Source organism: Pteropus alecto, unplaced genomic scaffold (genome assembly GCF_000325575.1).
Source record: "Pteropus alecto unplaced genomic scaffold, ASM32557v1 scaffold10, whole genome shotgun sequence".
In the NCBI taxonomy this organism is placed as follows: domain Eukaryota; kingdom Metazoa; phylum Chordata; class Mammalia; order Chiroptera; family Pteropodidae; genus Pteropus; species Pteropus alecto.
Window position 1 is genome coordinate 3,971,505 of NW_006431210.1, and position 11,129 is coordinate 3,982,633.

The 11,129-nt window shown below is 38.9% G+C and overlaps 1 pseudogene; it reads right to left on the reverse strand.

Moving 5' to 3' along the window:
- Positions 1-1,268: 1,268 nt before the first annotated feature.
- Positions 1,269-11,129, reverse strand: part of LOC102881344 — a 37,249-nt pseudogene continuing 27,388 nt past the window's right edge.

Consider the following 11,129-nt stretch of genomic DNA (forward strand, 5'->3'; position numbering starts at 1 on the left):
CTGGGGTTTTTCTTTGCTTTGAAGAGTTAATATTAATCAATTGAAGAGCCTCTTTAAAAGAATCGCTGAATCTCACTTCCATAGATTTATAAATTCCTAATATCCGAGAATTTGCATTTTAAACCAGCATGCCTCATTATTTTGATCTGGGTAAGGCCCTTTGATTAACCATTGGTTGGTAAGTATGCTAGTAGGAAAAGAATGAGAGTATGAACAATTACTTATCTGGTTTGTCAGGTGAGTTTATTTTGTCTACACTGAAATCCAAACCACATATTATGGCTAGTTTATTAAAAAACACTTCAAGGAAACCCAACCAGATTTTGCGTTTAGTGCTATGAGACTGATTTTCGAATACAGTCACATCCATCAGAAGCTACGGTACACTTCTGAACACTGTCATATCTTTAAAATTTGTAGTTAATGTTGACCTGTTGTTTTGTTGTTTCTATGGCCTTTTACTTTTATTCTTAGTACTAGAAAGTACATGGAGTATGTGAATGACAATACCTGCAATTACCATTATAAAGTTAATTATACTTGTGTCAATGCAGACCTGCAGTGTGACCTTTGGAAAAAAGCTAAGTATGGGCATGGAAATATTTTGGCACTTCTCAAGAGGGTTTCTTAATAATTTGTGTCATATCCTATAGGTCACACATCTCACTTTTGTCTTTAAATTTTTTTAAAATAATTTTTTCAGTTTTTAATTACAGTCGACATACAATATTATATTAGTTTCAGGTGTACAACATAGTGATTAAACATTTTATATAACTTATGAAGTTATCATCCTGATAAATCTAATACCCATCTGATACCAGACACAATTATTGCAATATTATTGATAATATTCCTTAAAATATATATTCCCATGACTATTTTATAATTACCAATTTGTACTTTTTTTAAATTTCTAGTTCATCTCTTAATTTTTAGGGAAAATTCCTGACATTACTGAACTAAACTGAAATGTATTAATATTCCACTCTTACATTTCTATGACAAACAGAAAAAACAAATTAATGACCCTCCCCCCACCCCCCCACCCCCCAAAAAACAGGGAGAGACTTATAAAACTAAATATGGCTCTCAGCATTAACAGTTAAAAATAGAGAAAGGAATTAAAATACTTTAATTAAAAAAATCACAAGTGGATAAAATATGTGTAGAAACTGAAAATTTACGAACTATTTAAAACCTGGAATCGCTGACTTTTTAGAAACTGTACAGGTAGATCATGGGTGGCGGTGTACAGCAGAAAGGGATTATGGATGAATCTGCATTGTTCTAGCTACCTTCCCCATGCCAGCCGTCTCTGAAGAAAACTTGATATTGATTAGCTATTGAACCAGGCTAATGCTGGCAACAGATGCAGTGACAGTAACCTGCCCATCAGATCCTTCCACTGGGTTCGCAATTTTGATCTGTGACCCAGACATCTAATGGATCTCATTGACTCTGGCGCCTTGATGCCAGATTATGCAGCTAATTAAATAATTTGGAATGGAGCGTTCATGAGAAATAGTCTGAGCAGATGCATCCAAACCTGCACTGAATCCGGTGTTGTCATGCGTCGTAGGAAAATGAGACCGTTTCATTGTCAACTGGTGCAGCTTGGTCAAATCTGGCTGTGGAATGGCATACTGTCCTTGAATGGTATAGGCCTGACCACCTGCAAAGATAACTGAAGAATTGGGAGGCTTGGGCTGGTACGGGATGATCACGCCCTTTGTAGGATACTAGGAGAGAGTCTTCACATACGACCATGCAAATCTGTCTTACACACTCCATGATGGATCGTGAAATGCCAGCAATAGTAATGGCCTCCTCAGTTGAGTTGGGGAGTGTAGCCCCTGCCACCTGAAACTGAACTCCTTTTACTCTCGTATTTCCTTGATCTTGCAACCACTTTTTCCAATGAGAGAGCCACACTGACTAGCAGGGACCACCAGCCTCAGGGTGACTGGGGGATCTACTGGCAGCTGTTCTGTTGGTCATAGAGCTGCTGATGTCCTCTTTCAGTTTGTTCATAATCATAGCAGAGGCTTTGAAGGTGGCATTAGTGAGTCTAGCCAAAGTGATAATTTTCTCAGGACAATTTCCTCCTGAGATGTTGATACACACACCACTCTCCTTGCTCACCTTCTTAACTGAGTCTCCTTTCTTTTTGATGACATGCCCAATTTCCTTTGCATGCATAAGTAACCGGGTGGTGAGAGTGATGTTTAATCCACCTCCAGTCACACCAGTGTTAAGCAGTGTTCTGGGGAGCCAGACTTTGAGAGGTCAAGTCTTCAGTCACTGCAGGTACAAGGTGACTGAGGGAAATAGGGGAGCCAGCTGGAAAGTGAAAGGCGGGAGGCTGGGAGAAAAACAAAGGGACAGCAGGAAGGCCAGCACCCCCTACTTCCATGGATGGAGGATGTAGGGGGCATAGCAATTTGTACTTCTTAATCCCTTCCACTTTTTCATCTAGTCCTTCAACCACCCTCCCATCTGGCAATCATCAAAATATTCTCTGTCTCTATGCATTTGTTTCTGTTTTGTTCTTTAGATTCCACATAGAAGTGAAATCACATGATGTTTGTTTTTCTCTGTGTGACTTACTCCAATCGGCACAGTACCCTCTAGGTCCATCCAGGCTGTAGCAGGTGGCAAGATTTCATTCTTTTTTTATGGCTAATATTCCATTGTATATATGTACCACCTCTTATTCATTCATCCATGGATGGGCACCCAGATTGCCTCCATATCTTGACTATTGTAAATAATACTGCAATGAACTAATGGATGCACAAATTCCTTCAAAGTAGTGCTTTAGGTTTCTTCAGATAAATATCCAGAAGTGGCATTACTGGGTCCTTCTTTGCCTATTGTTATAGTTTTGTTTTAAAATCTATTTGGTACGGTACAAGTATTGCTACCCCAGTTTTTTTGTTTGTTTCCATTTTTATGAAACATCTTTTTCGACCCCTTTACTTTCAGTCTATATGTGTCTTTCCATCTGAAGTGAGTCTCTTGTAGGCAGCATGTGTGAGGGTGTTGTTTTCTTATCCATTCAGCCACCTTATCTTTTGATTGGAGCACCTAATCCATTTATATTCAAAGTAATTGTTGATAGATATGTAGTTATTGCCATTTTATTACTCATATTTTTTATCTCTTTCTTTTCTTCTTCTTAAAGAGATCCCTTTAACATTTCTTGTTATACTGGCTTGGTGGTGATGAACTCCTTTAGCTTTTTCTTATCTTGGAAACTCTTTGTCCTTCTATTCTAAATGATAGCTTTGCTGGGTAAAGTAATCTTGGTTGTAGGCCCTTGCTTTCTATTACTTTGAATATTTTATGCTAATCCCTTCTGACCTGTACAGTTTCTGTTCAGAAATAAACTGACAGTTTTATGGGAGCTCCCTTGTTGGTAACTAACTGCTTTTCTCTTGCTGCTTTTTAAGATTCTCTCTTTGTCGTTAAAATTTGGCATTTTAATAATGATGTGTCTTGGGGTGGGTCGCTTTGGGTTCATTTTGTTCGGGACTCTCTGGGCTTGTATTTCTATTTCCTTTGCCAGACTAAGGAAGTTTTCCATCATTACTTCTTGAAATATGTTTTCAATTTTTTGCCCTCTCTCTTCTCCTTCTGGTACCCCTATGATGAAAATGTTGTTATGCTCGATGGTATCCTAAAGACCTTTTAAACTATCCTCATTATTTGGATTCTTTTTTCTTGTTGCTGTTCTGATTGAGTATTTCCTGCTAACTTATCTTCCAAATCCCCAATCAGCTTCATCTAATCTACTGTTGATTCTTCCTAATGTATTCCTTATTTTGTTATTATATTCTTCATTTTTGGTCAGTTCTTTTTTTATGTTTTCTATCTCCATTTTTATGTTTCCTATCTCTCTGTTGATGTTCTCACTGAGATTTTTGAGCATCCTTATAACCAGTGTTTTGAGCTCTGCATCTGGTAGATTGTTTGTCTCCATTTTGTTTAGTTCTTTTTCTAGAGCTTTATTTTGTTCTTTCATTTGAGACATGTTTCTTTGTCTCCTCATTTTGGCTGCCTCTCTGTCTTTGTTTATATGTATTGAGTAGAGCTGCTCTGTCTCCCGATCTTAGTAGAGTGGCCTGATGTTATAGGTGTCCTGTGGTACTCAGTGGTGCAGTCTCAGATGGGTCACGTGAGCTGGGTGCTCCAGGTGTGTCCCTTGTATGAGTTGCGTGTGCCTTCCTATTGTAGTTGAGCCTTGGTTGCTATTTGTACATCAATGTGGGTGCTGGACCTTCAGGCTAATTGGTGGTAAGGACTGGCTGTGACTACAGTGGAGGAGCTGTTGTACAGAGGCTGACCCTAGCGGCAGGATTTGCTTTCGTAGGGCTATGGTGCCTGCCCAGTCTGCCCTTTGGGTATGTCATTTGTGAAGATGGTCGGGTGGTGCTCTGGTGCGGTCTGAAGCTGTCCACCAGGTGTGTTGGTTCTGGGGCCTCTTAAGAGGGGCTCTGTTTCAGGCCAAGTTCAGTCACTGCCTGCGCCCTGCCCGGGGCCACTTGGTTTCAGCTACAAAGCAATCTGCAGATGGTTGCCATTTGTTCTGGACTTGGAGGTGCATGGGAGAGACTAAGCTGCAAACTGAGACCAGCTGCTGCTAGTGCCAGGCTTGGGGCCACTTAGCAACAGATAAGGGGCATGCCATTTGGGGTTTATGAACCTTTGAGAGATATTAGGAAAGTTCACTGCATGAGCCAAGACAGGTCCTTTGTATGAAAAGCCACTGGAAGTGATCTGGATGGGCCTACAAATTGGGAGAGGTGCTGTCTCAGGGAGTCCCCAGGGCAGGGTGAAGGGTGTCAGCTAAGTTGATGGAGATTCAGATATGGCAGCTGCTTTAGGCTATATGCTGGATGTGGGGAGGGTTCAACAAAGGAACAATAGCTTCTGCCTGCACTTCTGTCTGGGAGGAAGCTGCCCCGCCAGCTCTTGCCCTGAAACCAGAAAATTCAGTTCTTCCCCGTATGTCCCTGGAACCGTTCAAAAGTCTTCCTCAGTGCTGGAGCTCTGAGTGAGTGAGTTCATCAGTAAGTAAGTATGCATGCAGGCCCTTTAAGAATGCCTGGGACTTCAGCCACCCTCCATCTCACTCAGCCATGATTCTCCCTGGTTTTCACAGCCAGAATTTATGGAGACTTCTCTTCCAGGCACTGGAATCCTAGGCTGGGGAGCCTGGTATAGGTCTGGAATCCCTCACTCCTGAGAGGGGACCTCTGTAACGAAGATATCTCTCCCAATTTTTAACCGCCACACATGGGTGAGGGACCAGTCCAGTCCACATCTCTGCCCCCCCCACCGCCCCACTAGTCTCAACATGGCTTCTTCTGTATGTCCTTAGTTATAGGACTTCTGTTTAGCTAGACTTTAGGAGATTCTCAATGATGGTTGTTCTGTAATTTTGTTGTAATTTCGATGTGACCATGAGAGTAGGCAGTATAGCATTTCCCTACTCTACCATCTTGACCAAAGCCCCAATCTCACTTTTTTAAAAAATGTTTTTTGACTGTCAGTGCTTATATCTTGACTTTGATTACCATAATTTAGTTTTGATTACAAAACTCAGGCTTTCAAGAAGACAAAATGTAACCTGTATTGGTGTAGATGTGGAGGAAAGGGAACACTTGTGCACTGTTGGTAAGAATATAAATTGGTACAGCCACTGTGGAAACAGGATGATGGGTTCTCAAAAAATTAAAAATTTGACTACCATATGATTCAGAAATTCCACCTGTAGATATATATATCCAAAGGAAATGAATACAGAATTTTGAAGTGATAGCAGCACTTTATGTTTATTGCAGCATTATTTACAATAGCCAAGATACTGAAACAACCCAAATGTACTATATAAGTCAGACAAGTCAGACAGTGAAAGACAAATGTTGTATGATATCACTTACATGTAGAATCTAAAGAAGCCAAGCTAGTGAAAACAGAGAGTAGATTCGTAATTGTCAGGGGCTGTGAGGTGCAGGAATTTGGGAAGATGTTGTGTGAGGGTACAAACTTACAACTTGTAGATAAGTAAGTCCTGGAGATCTAATGCATAGCTTAGAGATTATAGTCAACAGTACTGTGTTATAAACTTCAAAGTTGTTAAGGGACTAAATCTTAATTGTTTTCACCATAAAAAATAAATGATAATTATATGATCTGATAGAGATGTTCGCTAGCCCTATGGTTACAATCATATTGTAATATGTAAATGTATTAAATCAACATGTTGTTCACCTTAAACTTAATGTTATAGGTCAATTACATCTCAATTAAAAAACAAAGCTTTATTTTCTGATAACAAATATAAAATTTATTATTTTCGAAACCAATATTGCAGTTTGAAAGTGATGAGTTATGTTATCAAAGATGATGCCTTAAAAATTAGTCTGCTGGTGAATTCCAAAATCTTATATTTAAAGAAACTGGAAGAGACTCTGCCGAAGGCCAAATTATTGGGGTGGAAAATCAGCTATCGCCCTTTTCGAAAATGTAGGGAGCCTGGAGTCTGCTAAAATATTCAGGCAAGGGGTTATTCTGGATTATGAACAGTTTTTAGTTAACTGAGGTTTAAGTAAAAGGTATTTTAAACACATGATATTGAAAGGAATCTAATCTTTCCATGGAAATTTAGTGTCACTAAAATAAGTAATCACTTATCTACTTTAAAAGTGGAGTATCATTTAACTTAGTATATTTAGGGCTGGATAAAAAGAAAGCATGGGAACCATGTAATTTAACCCTATTTCACAAGTAGGAAAATGGCATCAGAGAAGGTACATAGTCACTTACTGGTAAAATCAAGTACATTTGAAGTTCATTCCTACTGCCTCTTACTAAGGAAATATGATTAAGCTTTTAGTTTAACTTCTAGCTACTTCCCTCCCTTTATCTATGTTAAAAATGAAATGTTCTTCTCACACTTTGCTATAAGGCCCAAGCCCATTAACTTCAGTGGGGCAGGCGAGACAAGGAGGATCTGAGAGCTGATCCCAGCACTGCCTCCTCAGAAGGGCTGATGCTAGAGGGAAGTTGAATTGAACAGACAGAATATAGCATTTAGCCAACATGCCAACCTCCCTGTGGCAGAGATTCAGGAAAGCTGTCAGAATCAGCAAAGGCCAGCACAGAATTACACAGGGATCCTGAAAGGCAGATGGAATGCAGTGATAGTGAATGCCAGAGCTTGCAATACTATATTGGTCTATTGATCATTTTCCAGATATACCAATCGCTTTCACATCTTCATGCCTCTGTCATCATGCTATGTCTGCCTGAAGCATCCACACGCTTCTGAGGAATTGAAATCATATAATATGATTTTTAATTTGAATGAGCTAGCAGAGTACGTCATTATACTCTGCAAGTAACGGAAAATGTGATTATAGCCAATTATACAAGGAGAGCTTAGGCGTAAGTAGCAGCCTGAAACTGTGTTTCAGCTGCTTAGCAAGATTAGGGTTTACATGGGTGCTCTGCTCTTGGTTTTTTTCCTCATGGTCACAGAATGGTTGCTCTAGCTCCGTCTAGCATATTTATATTTAGGGAGAAAAAAGAGTGATAGGCAAGGTACAAGCCTTATCTTTTCCCTTTTATCAGAAAGCAAAGAGTTTCTCAGATCTCCTGCCTACCCCTCCTCACCTCCCACCAAATAATTATACTCCTGTCTCATTGGCCAGAACTAGAGGGAAAGAATACTGAGAAAGTGAATATGTAGTTTTTCTAGCCTCTATGGTAGAAGCAGGCAAAGAAAAATGGGGTTAAGAATGGTTTTGAATGAACCAATCTTTAGTGAGTTTGTGGTGTTTTCCAAGCCCAGGGAGCTGGTAGCATTGGTATGGTCATGTCTTTCCTAAGATGAAGGATCTTTTTCATAATAAGAATAAATGGCTTTCAAATGACCTCACACATTAACTTGGATATCTGTATACCAGTTTCATCTCAAGCAGAAACTTATACTAATGTACCTTATTTTCTTCTTGTTGAATTAATGCCTTATATGTTATAGTACTTAATGTACAAAGTGCTTTCCACCTATTATCATATTTGGTCTTCACAGGGATTCCGTGACATAAAAATCATTATTCCAGTCTTACAGAAGAGAAAGTTGAGACAGAGAGTGCTTGAGTGGCTTGCACCAGGTCTGAAAACTAGTACAAACTGAGACATGAATCCAGATGTTGACTCCAGTGTCCACATTTTTATATTGAGGAGGAGACTATGTTTTAAAAGAAATGAAACAGAAAGATTACATTCAGAGTCTAAGATGTGTTAATGTTTAGAACTATGGACACTGAATAAATAATTTCTTTAGAGAACTATAAAGTGCATTCAGTTCGTGTGACAGCAAGAAATCTTTTTTTTTCTTCCCTTTTTCAGAGAACCTCAGCCAGCAAGTCTGCAGGTGCTCCTTCCTACAGCAGATGGTCCAGTTCACAGCCACATCAGGTAATATGTTCTTTTTAAGAACCTCGATGTAACTTGTTTTCCTTGAAATGTGTTTAAACTTAAAATTATTTTGTCACTGGTCAAGTGTGGAAAGCATTGGGCTCTTTTCTGGCAGAGGGTTACTTTTCTCAACTTCAAGTTTGGGTCTGGCTCTGTGAGGGGAGCAGTGACTAGAAAATGCCGAAGTTTCACATTCAAAGTCTTCCTTGGTGGATAGCTAATGAAATCAACCTAGAATTATTGGAAGTGAAATTTTCTTTTTTTTTTTTCCCTTCAACCAAAGATGATCCCTACTGTCCTCAAATTCTAGGATAAATGCATACATACGTGTGTGTGTGGTACAGAGTATCTCCGTCTAAGAATGTATGCTCCGATAAATCAGAAAATGTACTGATATTACAAATAATTACTTTTTTTTTTTGCTTAGTTACTCAAGGTGATTTGCAACCTCTATTCAGGTCAAACAATACTGAATGTTATTTCACCTCTTTAGGGGAAGTTAAGCCAGCAGAGTGCTGCTATGTCTCTGTGTGAAAAAAAAATCTTTTCTGTTGGTGAGCAGTTTTTACAGGTGACACACTGTGATCACATCGACTTTTTTTTTGAAGCAGCACATGGTGAGAACACTAACTTTGAATTCTAAAAGCTGAGTAAGATTTGCATTCCAATTACATCCTAGGTATGAGGCCAGAAAGGAATAAACTACCATTTGTCTTTTGCTTTATTGGTCAGAATTCTCTCTTAGACTTTTCAGGTTATTTAGGCATGCTGTAATGATTATAAGAGAGGCATATTATAAATGGTTTATATGAACATTTTCTCATTTTATTGACTTTCTGTAGAAATTTAGCTTTGGTGATACTTTATCCCAACATCAGCATAATGTGAAAACTCTTTTTGTGTACAACTTTTTATCTTTTCTTTGCAGTTATAAATTGACACTTAGCAATAAAACAATATTAAAGGTAATTAATAAGAGAAAAATAAATTCTTAAATTATGCAATATTTTGGTGAAAAAAAGTTGAGTTGATGTCTTTGCCTCCATTGGCATCAGCTTTGTGTGGACACGATAGTTTCTGGTAACTTTGAAAGGATATATTGCTTTGTGACTATAAGCTGAGAAAAGAGGTGACACAGAAGGAGAGACAGTGGCACCAGTCAAAGAAAATTGCTTTGAATACCCAGGTTTCTTTTATTTCCTACATAATAGACATAAACTGAAAATGCACCCTGGATTATGAATCAGTATTTCTGATTTCTGTTCCCACACTTTCCAAAGACTGAGTTGAGCAGGTCGTTCCTCACAGCTCTGTACTCACCCTGAAGTTAGAGAGATGTCTAATGTAGTCTTCCCAGTCTAAGGAAAGTGAGACTCAGAGATTATATTGTTCAAGGTCATATGAATTTAGTTGATCTAGGAACTCATTCAGTCTTACAAGTCAATATGCACCTTTTGGGAACTTCCCAGTGAGATACTCTAATGCAGTCATTCTGTTACTGTGCTGGTCCTGCAAACTTTTCACATGCTGCAATGAAGTGAGAAAAGTGAAGACAGGAAAGTATATGGGGCAGTCCTTGAATCTGAGAATATATCCTTTTAGTTTTCTGATATTATAATGACCTCGTTTTATGAAATATTGGAATTATTAGATGGTATTCGTATAGTTCTAAATATCCTAGGCAAATTAAAATAGTGACCATCCTATACAGATTTCCCAATATGTTTTCTTTTGAGTTCTTATAGATGGGTGAAATCCAAGGGTAGAACTGTTACCAAAAATGGGTTTCATTTTTGCATGCTCACTTGTTAAAACAATTGTGATTATATTGGGAGACTCTCAATCTTAGTGCCATTTTGATTGAGGGGCATAACTTGATGGCATTTCCAAGTGGTACCCTGATTAAAATTAATATTGGTGATATCTCATTTGTACTGAGGATTCCCTTTAACTCTAAATGAAAGGAATGATACTTTTTTTTTTTTTTGGTTAGGTGATTTCATCATTGTGCGAACATCATAGAGTGCCCTTACATAGACCTAGATGGTATAGCCTACGACTATAATTGTATGTGCTATATTTTTATACAAATGACAGCACAGTAGTTTTATTTACATCACTATCACCACAAACACTTGAGTAATGCATTGCAATAGGACATTAAAGTGGCTATGATGTCATGGCGGCTACAGCATCACTAGGCAATGGCAATTTTTCACCTCTATTATAATCTTTTGGGACCTTCGTCATATACATAGTCCATGGTTGACCAAAATGTCGCTATGTGGCACATGACTATATCCTGTAAGTTTTTGCCTATTGTGCTGGTCATTTGCTCATTTGCTTTCAGATCTACTCCATGCCCACTCCCAGACATCTGCTTGCCCAGGCTCCCTTGCTAAGTGACTCCTGCATAGGTTCTCCCAATGTGAGACATTGTTGGCATACTGGAAAGAGATGGCAAGGGAAAAACCAGGATATATTTCTCCCTCTCTCTTGCTTTGGGTGGTACATCTCCATGGTGCGAGCCTCTGTGTGGATCCAGTTTTGGTGAGGCTGCCCTGGCTTCTGGCCTGTAGGTAAAGTCCCTGGTGTCCCCTATGCTTTCTTTAGTGTAGGTGACAGTGTTGATCACTCTT